Here is an 8,716-nt window from a genome sequence, read left to right on the forward strand (position 1 = left end):
ATACACACATATACAGTATATTGTACTTGTTATTTTTAGGCTCAGCAAAGTTATGAAGTCAGCTGTTGCTGTTTTTTTTTCTTTTGTTAATACTAAAATAAAGCCCTGCTGTTTTGTTAGGGGTGTGTGTTTGAATAGAAATTGAAAATGTCAATAGCTGTCCTTTATTTTTAATTTCTATGCTTAAGTTTTTATAGGTGTTTCTAGCTGCTTTGTGTAGCAGAGTGGTTCTACAAGCAAGTCAGTGCATTCATTGGGTGGTTTCAGAGAGTTACAAGGGTCTGTAAATGCAATGAAAACAATTGGCTACAGCAATTTATTGATATTAGAAAATGTAATTTTTACTTTTGAATACTTCAGTACAAAGGATGTATTGAATAATTTAAGTGATATATGTGTACACATACAAATCATAAGTCAAAACAGCGCTAAATTTGGCTGGATTATAAAAGGTATAAGTGGTAAAATGAAAAGCTGTTTGGGAGCCGAAAGAGGCGGCTCTTCTTGGTGAGCTGAGCCAAATGATCCGGCTCACTAAAAAGAACCGGAATTCCCATCACTAGTCGGATGGCAAGGTGAAAGCCATGGTTGCCCAGTAGTTCATCTGCAGCTGTTCCCGAACCAGTAGAAGAGCACAAACCTGCTTTGTACAGTCCAGGTACGAGCTCCTGGTGGACCACCGTCATACTCCAGCTCCCTGCTACCAGGTTAGACTGAGAGTGGCTGTAAATGGTAAATGGTAAATTATCTCACTTATATAGCGCTTTTCAACCTTCACGGTTCCCAAAGCGCTTTACAGCTAAGTCTCATTCACCCATTCACTCACACATTCACACACCAATGTCGACCGAGCTGCCATGCAAGGTGCTGGTCTCCATCGGGAGCAACTTAGGGTTCAGTGTCTTGCTCAAGGACACTTCGACATGACGGGGGCAGCCGGGGATCGAACCCCCAACCCGCTCTAACCAGCTTCACCTCCTGTGCGACAGTGCTAACCACTGCGCCACCATGTCTTCTAAGGATCTTCCTCTCAGAGTTGAGTCTGCAAAATGTCTCCCAAATTTCAAGATCTGAAGATCACCAACCTTCTGCAATCCATCTGCAACCAGCCGTCTTTCTCCTGCTACTCAACGTCCTTCACCTCGTCGGGTTGGTGGTTCTGATGCCTAAAATGGTTAGGCGTTTTCTAGACGTCCGTCACCGGGACAGGGACAGGGATCATATTAATATACTTACCATACTGTATCCTTCAATAACTTTTTATCCTCTATGCCTAAAGTTAAGCCTCAATATGAACTAATTTCAACCCTAACCTTGTACTAAATAAAACCATTAAGTGCTCATCCTAACTCTGAAAGAATTTAGTCCTCATGAGAAAACAACTACAGGACAGACACATAGGTTTCCAGAAATTGCTCCACCCTGTGTCTGCCTGCCTGCCTACCAGCTAGAGTAATTACATCAAGTCAGAGCAAACTCAGATGGAATCTTGCCTGGGAAAAGAAGAAGCTGTTTCCATTTCAAGGTCAGCCAGTAAGGTCTGAGTGAAAATTGATGCAGTTTTGCAGAGAACTACCATGGAGGAGAGAGAGCAGACAACCCTCTCAGTACTTCATAATGAATCAATATGTGCCTTTGAGGCCCATTTGTAAGCCAACCAAACTTAGCAGCAGTGGTGTTACTGAAGGATTTTCTGCATAACTGTCTGTTATTCTTATTTGAAACATATCTGCTGACGGTTTGGGGCTTGTGTGAGTGATGGCCGTGTGACTTCTGAGGTCACCCAGACTACTTCATGGGCCGCTACATGTGAAAGTGTCCTCAGCCATGCATGAAATAGAGAAAGCAGAAAAAGTGTGAAAGATGGGGCCTTTTGATATTTTCTGAATGAAATAATTTAGCAGAGGATATCATTTAATTCAATTTTATTTATATAGTGCCAAATCACAACAAAAGTCATCTCATGACACTTTACAGATAGAGCAGGTCAAGACCATACTCTTTATAATGTTATTACTGAGACAGTTCCCACCATGACCAAGCACTTTGGCGACAGTGGCAAGAAAAAACTTCCTTTTAAGAGGCAGAAACCTCAAGCAGAACCAGACTCTAGGTGGGCGGTCATCTGCTTTGACCGGTTGGGTTGGAGAGAGAGAGAGAGAGAGAGAGAGAGAGAGACGTAGAGACACAGACAGACAGACAGACAGACAGACAGAGAGACAGACAGAGATGTATAGAGACACTGAACCCTAAGTTGCTCCCGATGGAGACCATCACCTTGCATGGCAGCTTGGTCGTCATTGTGTGAATGTGTGAGTGAATGGGTGAATGAGACTTAGCTGTAAAGCGCTTTGGGAACCGTGAAGGTTGAAAAGCGCTATATAAGTGAGATCATTTAACATTCATTTTACCATTTACAATTCAGATGGAATTATTGTATTTACCCCACTACTTTTATTTGACAACTTTAGTTACTAGTTAGTTTCCAGAATCAAATTAATAATGCAATATACTGTATAATCAACAAAGAACCAGTCTTCCCATCACTATTAGCCTGGGAAGAAGATTATGCCTTTATAACTATAAAAGAGCTTAAAGTTCAAGTTCTATATTTGACATATGCACAAGCAGTCGTTGGCAATGAAATTCTTTGTTTCCAGGCTCTCTTTAATGTTTTTCTTTTTCAATGTTTATACAAAATGTATAAAAAAGAGAATCTAAGACATAAAATAGTGCAGAAATTAAAATAGGAATAAAATATACTTTATATAAAATAGATTAAAATAAAATAGAATATTGTTGTAGACTGGTGTACAGTTGTAATAAAATGAATAAACTGAAATGTAGACAGGTTGTGCAGAAATGTGTGCCCTTGTTAACCCCTTTTCCAGGTAATTACAGTGTAGTTGACCAATTCCAGTTCAGTGTGCATATTATGCCAAATATATTTCAACTGTTTATCTACCCCACTCACACTACAGCATTTTTCATATTTTCCATCAAGAAGCCTTTCTCTAGAGGATACTTACACACAATGAAAAGTGCCATTGCCAACACCATGACTCAGCCATTTTGCACCTGTCTCAGAAGTACTGAGTTTTCCTTTCCCTTCCAGTGGCATATGTGTATATGTATATGTGTGTGTGTGTGTATATCTATGTGTGTAAGGGCAGAGGGTTAATTTTGTTGGCTGCGAATGCTCCGCAACCTGCTGCCCCCTTGGGTTGAGCTGCCAGGCATCACAGCAAAGACTAAGCACATTTCTGTGTGTATGTGTGTGTGTGTTGTTTAAGAGTTTGAGTTGTTTTTTTCCAGTTACTTCTATAGAACACCTTTAGATTAGGGTTCCACCAATGAAGAATTTGAAGGCCTCACCGATATATTTGGATTGAAAGTGGAAGTAATTTAAAGGCTTTCCACCATGCAATAACAATAGTATTTAACTAAAATGATATGTACATTCACGTACATTGCTGAATAAGTTGCGATTCAGTTTTTTTATGACTTGGGTCTCATCTCAGCAATTTAGGGTTCAGTGTCTTGCTCAAGGACACTTCGATGACAGAGGAAGCCGGAGATCGAACCCCCAACCCGCTCTAACCAGCTCTGCCTCTTGTGCGACAGTGCTAACCACTACGCCACCATGCCGCCCATGGGGACATCTCTATTTGCTCTGAAACTTTCTTGCGATGATAATTAAAAATAATAATTAATGTGTAATTGAAATGAAAATCTCTTTTACAAGAGAGATTAGGGCTGGTATGAAAATGTGGGTAGTTTATATACCATGAAGGATTTCTGAAACTGAATACTTTGACTTGCACATTATTATTGTACCCTATTTTAAAGCAAATATGTCTTTTCTATATGGACAACAAACACTTTTCCAGAAACAACAGAGGTCAAAAAGGGAGGGAGAAAGCCAACACAGGAGGAACACAGGGAGAGAACACAGGAGGAACAGAGGACGAACAGAGGAGGAACACAAGAGAAGAACAGACGGACAACACAGGAGGACAAAAGGCAGAAAAGACAAGAGAACAGAAAGGTAGACATCACAGTACGAGAACAGGCAGACAAAACAGCAATGGCAGAGTTTGGTTACGGCATCAGAAAGTGATTATAGTTCAGTGGACTTTATTCTCAATATTTCGGCTTTATTTTTGAAAGGCAAAAAAAACAAAACAGCCCCAGCATTATTGCTCTGTTCTCTGCTGATATGGTGTCCCTTTTAGACGTCTGACAGACACTTAACCCCATTTGAGAAAGTTTAGGGAAGTAGCTGTACACTGCTCTTTATTGGTGATTCAATTTATTTATTTTTTGATGGAAAAATGGAAAAGACTAGACTGAGTGTTTGGAAATAATCAGGCATAGATCACATCTTTGTGGACGTATTGTCCACACAAATGTTAACTTCATCACCACCAATAAAGTGCAGTGCACAGCCGCTTCCTTGAGCTTTTTAATGGGAAGTATCCCAGTGGCTTAATATCCAAACCGCAAAATTATGAAAAATGAATTCAAATGATTAGATTAGTAAAATGAAAAGCAACCAATTTTCATATTTGAGAAGCTGAAACCATGAAACTATGAAACTTTTTTTTATCAAGAGTTGCCAATTGATTTTCTGTCGATCAACATTTTTTTCAATTCATTTTTATTTATATAGCACCAAATCACAACAAAAGTCATCTTGTGACACTTTACATATAGGTCAAGTCTAGGTTGCAGGTCAGGTCTGATTTTGCTGTTCACATGGCCTTTGAGTCATGAAACAGGCTCTGCCAGGACTCAAGGATGACACTAATGGAAAGTGACAACTGACCAATTTATGACAGTTTGTGCATGGCACCGACCTAGCACTGACCCTTTTAAGGGCCAGTATCCAAGGCTCAGGTTGATCCCTGGACTTCATCAAGACCTTATACAGGGGACAAAGGAACAAAGGAACTGACAAAATCTAAAGTACATAAAAGAATAATGTGTTCAAGTATGTGTAATGAAAAATATTTTTTGATGCAGGGACAATAGAAACTGAACCTATGGGAACAGTTCACACAGACTCGTCAGTCCGTAAAAGATAAAGATGGGATGTCTGTTTTGTTTAATAGCTAATGAAACAAGAAATTCAGAAATATGAATATGCATTTACATAACAAATAAATTGATCATAACAAATCTCACATTACCTCAGAGTGCATGTGTGTCTATATGTATTTTGGTTAGGGGGCTGCCCTCCCCTCCCCTACTCATCCCTCTCAGGGGGAGACGACACGTATTGACACGGACATGTATTGATTTTAAATATTTCATTTGCTGTGCTTATATGTATATGTATGGATATATATATATATATATATATATATATACATATATCTAATAATAATAATGATAATAAACTTTATTTAGATAGCACTTTTTCAAAACAAAGTTACAAAGTGCCTTACATTTCTGGACAGAGGCGAAAAGATTCAAGCAATTAAATACAGACATAAAATGGAATAAAACCCCCAACAGTAAAGATAAATAGTAATAATAAAAAATAAAAAACTTAATAAAAGGATTTTTTTTGAAAAGATACATTTTGAGCAGTGATTTAAAAGATGTCACCAATTCAGCAGGCCTCATAATCTTGAGCAAGGAGTTCCAGAGTTGAGGGGCCTTGACTGCAAAAGCCCAGTCACCTTTAGTCTTGAGCTGGGCCATCAGCCTGAGGTTCTGCGGCTGAGCCCTGGCTCATAGGGGAGCAGCAATTTAAAAATATAACTGATTAATACTAAAACCGACTAACCAGTGACAAGAGGCTATGACAGGGCTGATATTATCTTGTCTTCTAGTATTTGTTAAAAGCCAAGCAGCAAATGAAAGGTCACTGTCAATTATCACATCCAGGTTTATGGCTGCTGGTTTGATATTTGAAGATGTTTCTGTAAAATAGGGATGGGCTGAACGAAGAGAATTATTTCCAATTAATTTTTTGATGGAGAAGGTTTTGGGACATTCAGCACTTTCTGACAGACAGTATAAAGTATGATTAAAATTGCCTCTTTAGTGGTTTTTAATGGGACATAAATTTGTGTTAGGGTTAGGGTTAACTGCTTAAGACTGCTTAGTGGATTTTGTGTTTATCTATGATATGACTAAATGGTAATTTAGAAATGTGCCTACATTTTTTGAAATCCCCAGGGTCAAGGCTCGGTTTCTTAAGAAGTGGGGTGCACTACTGTATGCTAGGCAGGAGAAAACAGCCAGTGGACAAATGAAGTATATATGAGTATATATGGTGACTTGTATGTACATCACATCTTTAAGTATATAGGCTAAATAAATACATGTGCAACCCACTGCCTCTGCACGCCCGCTGCCAGACTCTCTGCACCTCCCCTGGACTCTGCGTTGTGTATTTTAGTGTGTGGAGTGGAGTGTCGTGCGGAGAGAAGGAGGCACCAGACGCAGGATTCAAGATTGTGGCTGAGACCTGGACTGCACTTTATTTCGCATTTCGGTTGCCGGTTTCCTACCACCTTGCGGGGCAATACAAAGTAAACTTTTTAAAAACTTAAAAGAAATAAATCTCTTACTCAAACAATTAACATTAAGAAAATAACATGTATAAAAATTTATATTAGCATCACGTTAAATTAAATACAGCACCTCTGAAAAGAATAAACTACCAACATAAAACATCCTGCCCGGTACACACATATACTTGTTTGCAGCTAGCCACACTCATAGTCACACCTCATCAAAATCATCAAGTGGTAACAAAACAGTTAATTAAACACTTTAAACAACAGCGGACTTTAGCCTGTCATGTAAATAAACAATATGCATGAACAAGTTTGCAAAATGAGTGGTTTTAGCACTGATATACGATGATAATGCAGGACGCCGTTACTATGCCTACCTTGCAGGGTTATACAAAGTAAACTTTGAAAAACATGGCATCTTACACGGACTACATTTCAGAACTACGGTGTCCCACAAGTGACAAAAAGCGTTAATTGCCGAACATGCTGCGGCGCAGACAGCGCAACAGTGCCACCTGGTGACCAAAACAGGCAACTGCCTATATATATATACAGTGCTTACAAATTTATTAGACCACCACCCAGTGTAAGGTGTTTGCCACCGCTGCCCTAATTTAACAGTATTGCTGTTATTGCTGACCAAAATATTTTATGTTTCTGTAATGGTTAATCCACCAGTATGTGCAAGCCAAGCTCTTTAATCAAAATGATATCTTTAATGCTAAAATATAATTATTGTTGTTATCCATGAATTCTCAAATTTACTGTTTTACAAAAAAGCAGAAAAAAATAGTAAAGCACATTATTATTTATTATTTATTATTATTATTATTCCTGAACAGAAAATGTGTTTTGTGGTTGCAAGAATGCAAGCTGTTATCAGGGCCAAAGGAGGTCATACAAAATATTAAGATTGTTGGTTAATATATGCGAATAAGGACTATTTAGTTGTTCCAGTTTGTTATTTGCCTAATAAATAACAATACAATTTTTAGTTTGAAACAAGTTTTTGACAGATTTCTAAAATATTTGTGTTTTCTCATTTTTATGACAAGTGGTCTAATAAATTTGTTAAGCACTGTTACTGAGACATAGGACTATATACAGAATGTAGTATGTAGTGACATATTTTGTCATATATACACTACTCACAATAAGTTAGGGATATTGTTATTTACATGAGTGCTTGTCCTATTTGGTCTGAATTTTAATGAAATAAGTAAAAGTTCCCTTTGATATTACTAATAATGAATGAGAAGAAACACCATTTTCATTAGTTTGATATTTATTACCCCAAAAATTTAGACAATAACAAGGATAGCCCCAAATAACAAAAATTGACAATGTCAGTAGCTGGTGTTTCCACCATTTGCCGCAATGACAGCTTGACAGCGACGTCTCATGCTCCTCACTAGCCTCATGATGTTGTTCTGAGGCAATGCGTTCCACTCTTCCACAAGTGCTACACGCAGTTCTGCCATGACACGTGGGGGTGGGGTACGATCATCCAGTCTCTGCTTCAGCTGGTCCCAGACGTGCTCTATGGGGTTCAGGTCAGGGGACATTGCTGGCCATACCATATGAGGCACTCCGACTTCCTGAAGTCGAGCTGTGACAATTCTGGCACGATGTGGTGGAGCATCATCATCCATGAACAGAAAGTTGGGGGTGTGCTGGCGGAATTGGGGGATGATGATGGGTTCTATGATGTCTCTGAGGTAAGAACGTGCAGTGACTGAGCCATCTACAATGACCAAATCTGTTTTGCGCTGACTGGTGATGCCTGCCCAGACTGTTGCACCTCCTCCACCAAAGCGAACCCTGGGGACCATGTTGAACTCGGCGTATCGCTCACCTCGCCTTCTCCAGCAACGCTGACGACCATCATTTCTGTGCAAGGTGACCCGACACTCATCAGTGAACAGGACAGTAGACCACTGCTGCATTGTCCAGGTCACATGGTCTTGTGCCCACTGCAAACGTTCACAGCGGTGTCTTGGTGTCAGTGGAGTCACCTGCAATGGTCGTCTGGCATTCAAGCCAAAGCGGTGGAGTCGGTTGCGAATGGTTTGTCTGGAAACCCTAGTACCCCTCACATCTCGTAAACGGGCCTGCAGCTGTGTGGCAGTTGCATAACGATGTCTGAGTGCATAGGTCCTTAGGTACTGGTCATCGTTGCGGTC

The sequence above is a fragment of the Enoplosus armatus genome, chromosome 1 (assembly GCF_043641665.1).
Source record: "Enoplosus armatus isolate fEnoArm2 chromosome 1, fEnoArm2.hap1, whole genome shotgun sequence".
Classification (NCBI taxonomy): Eukaryota; Metazoa; Chordata; class Actinopteri; order Centrarchiformes; family Enoplosidae; genus Enoplosus; species Enoplosus armatus.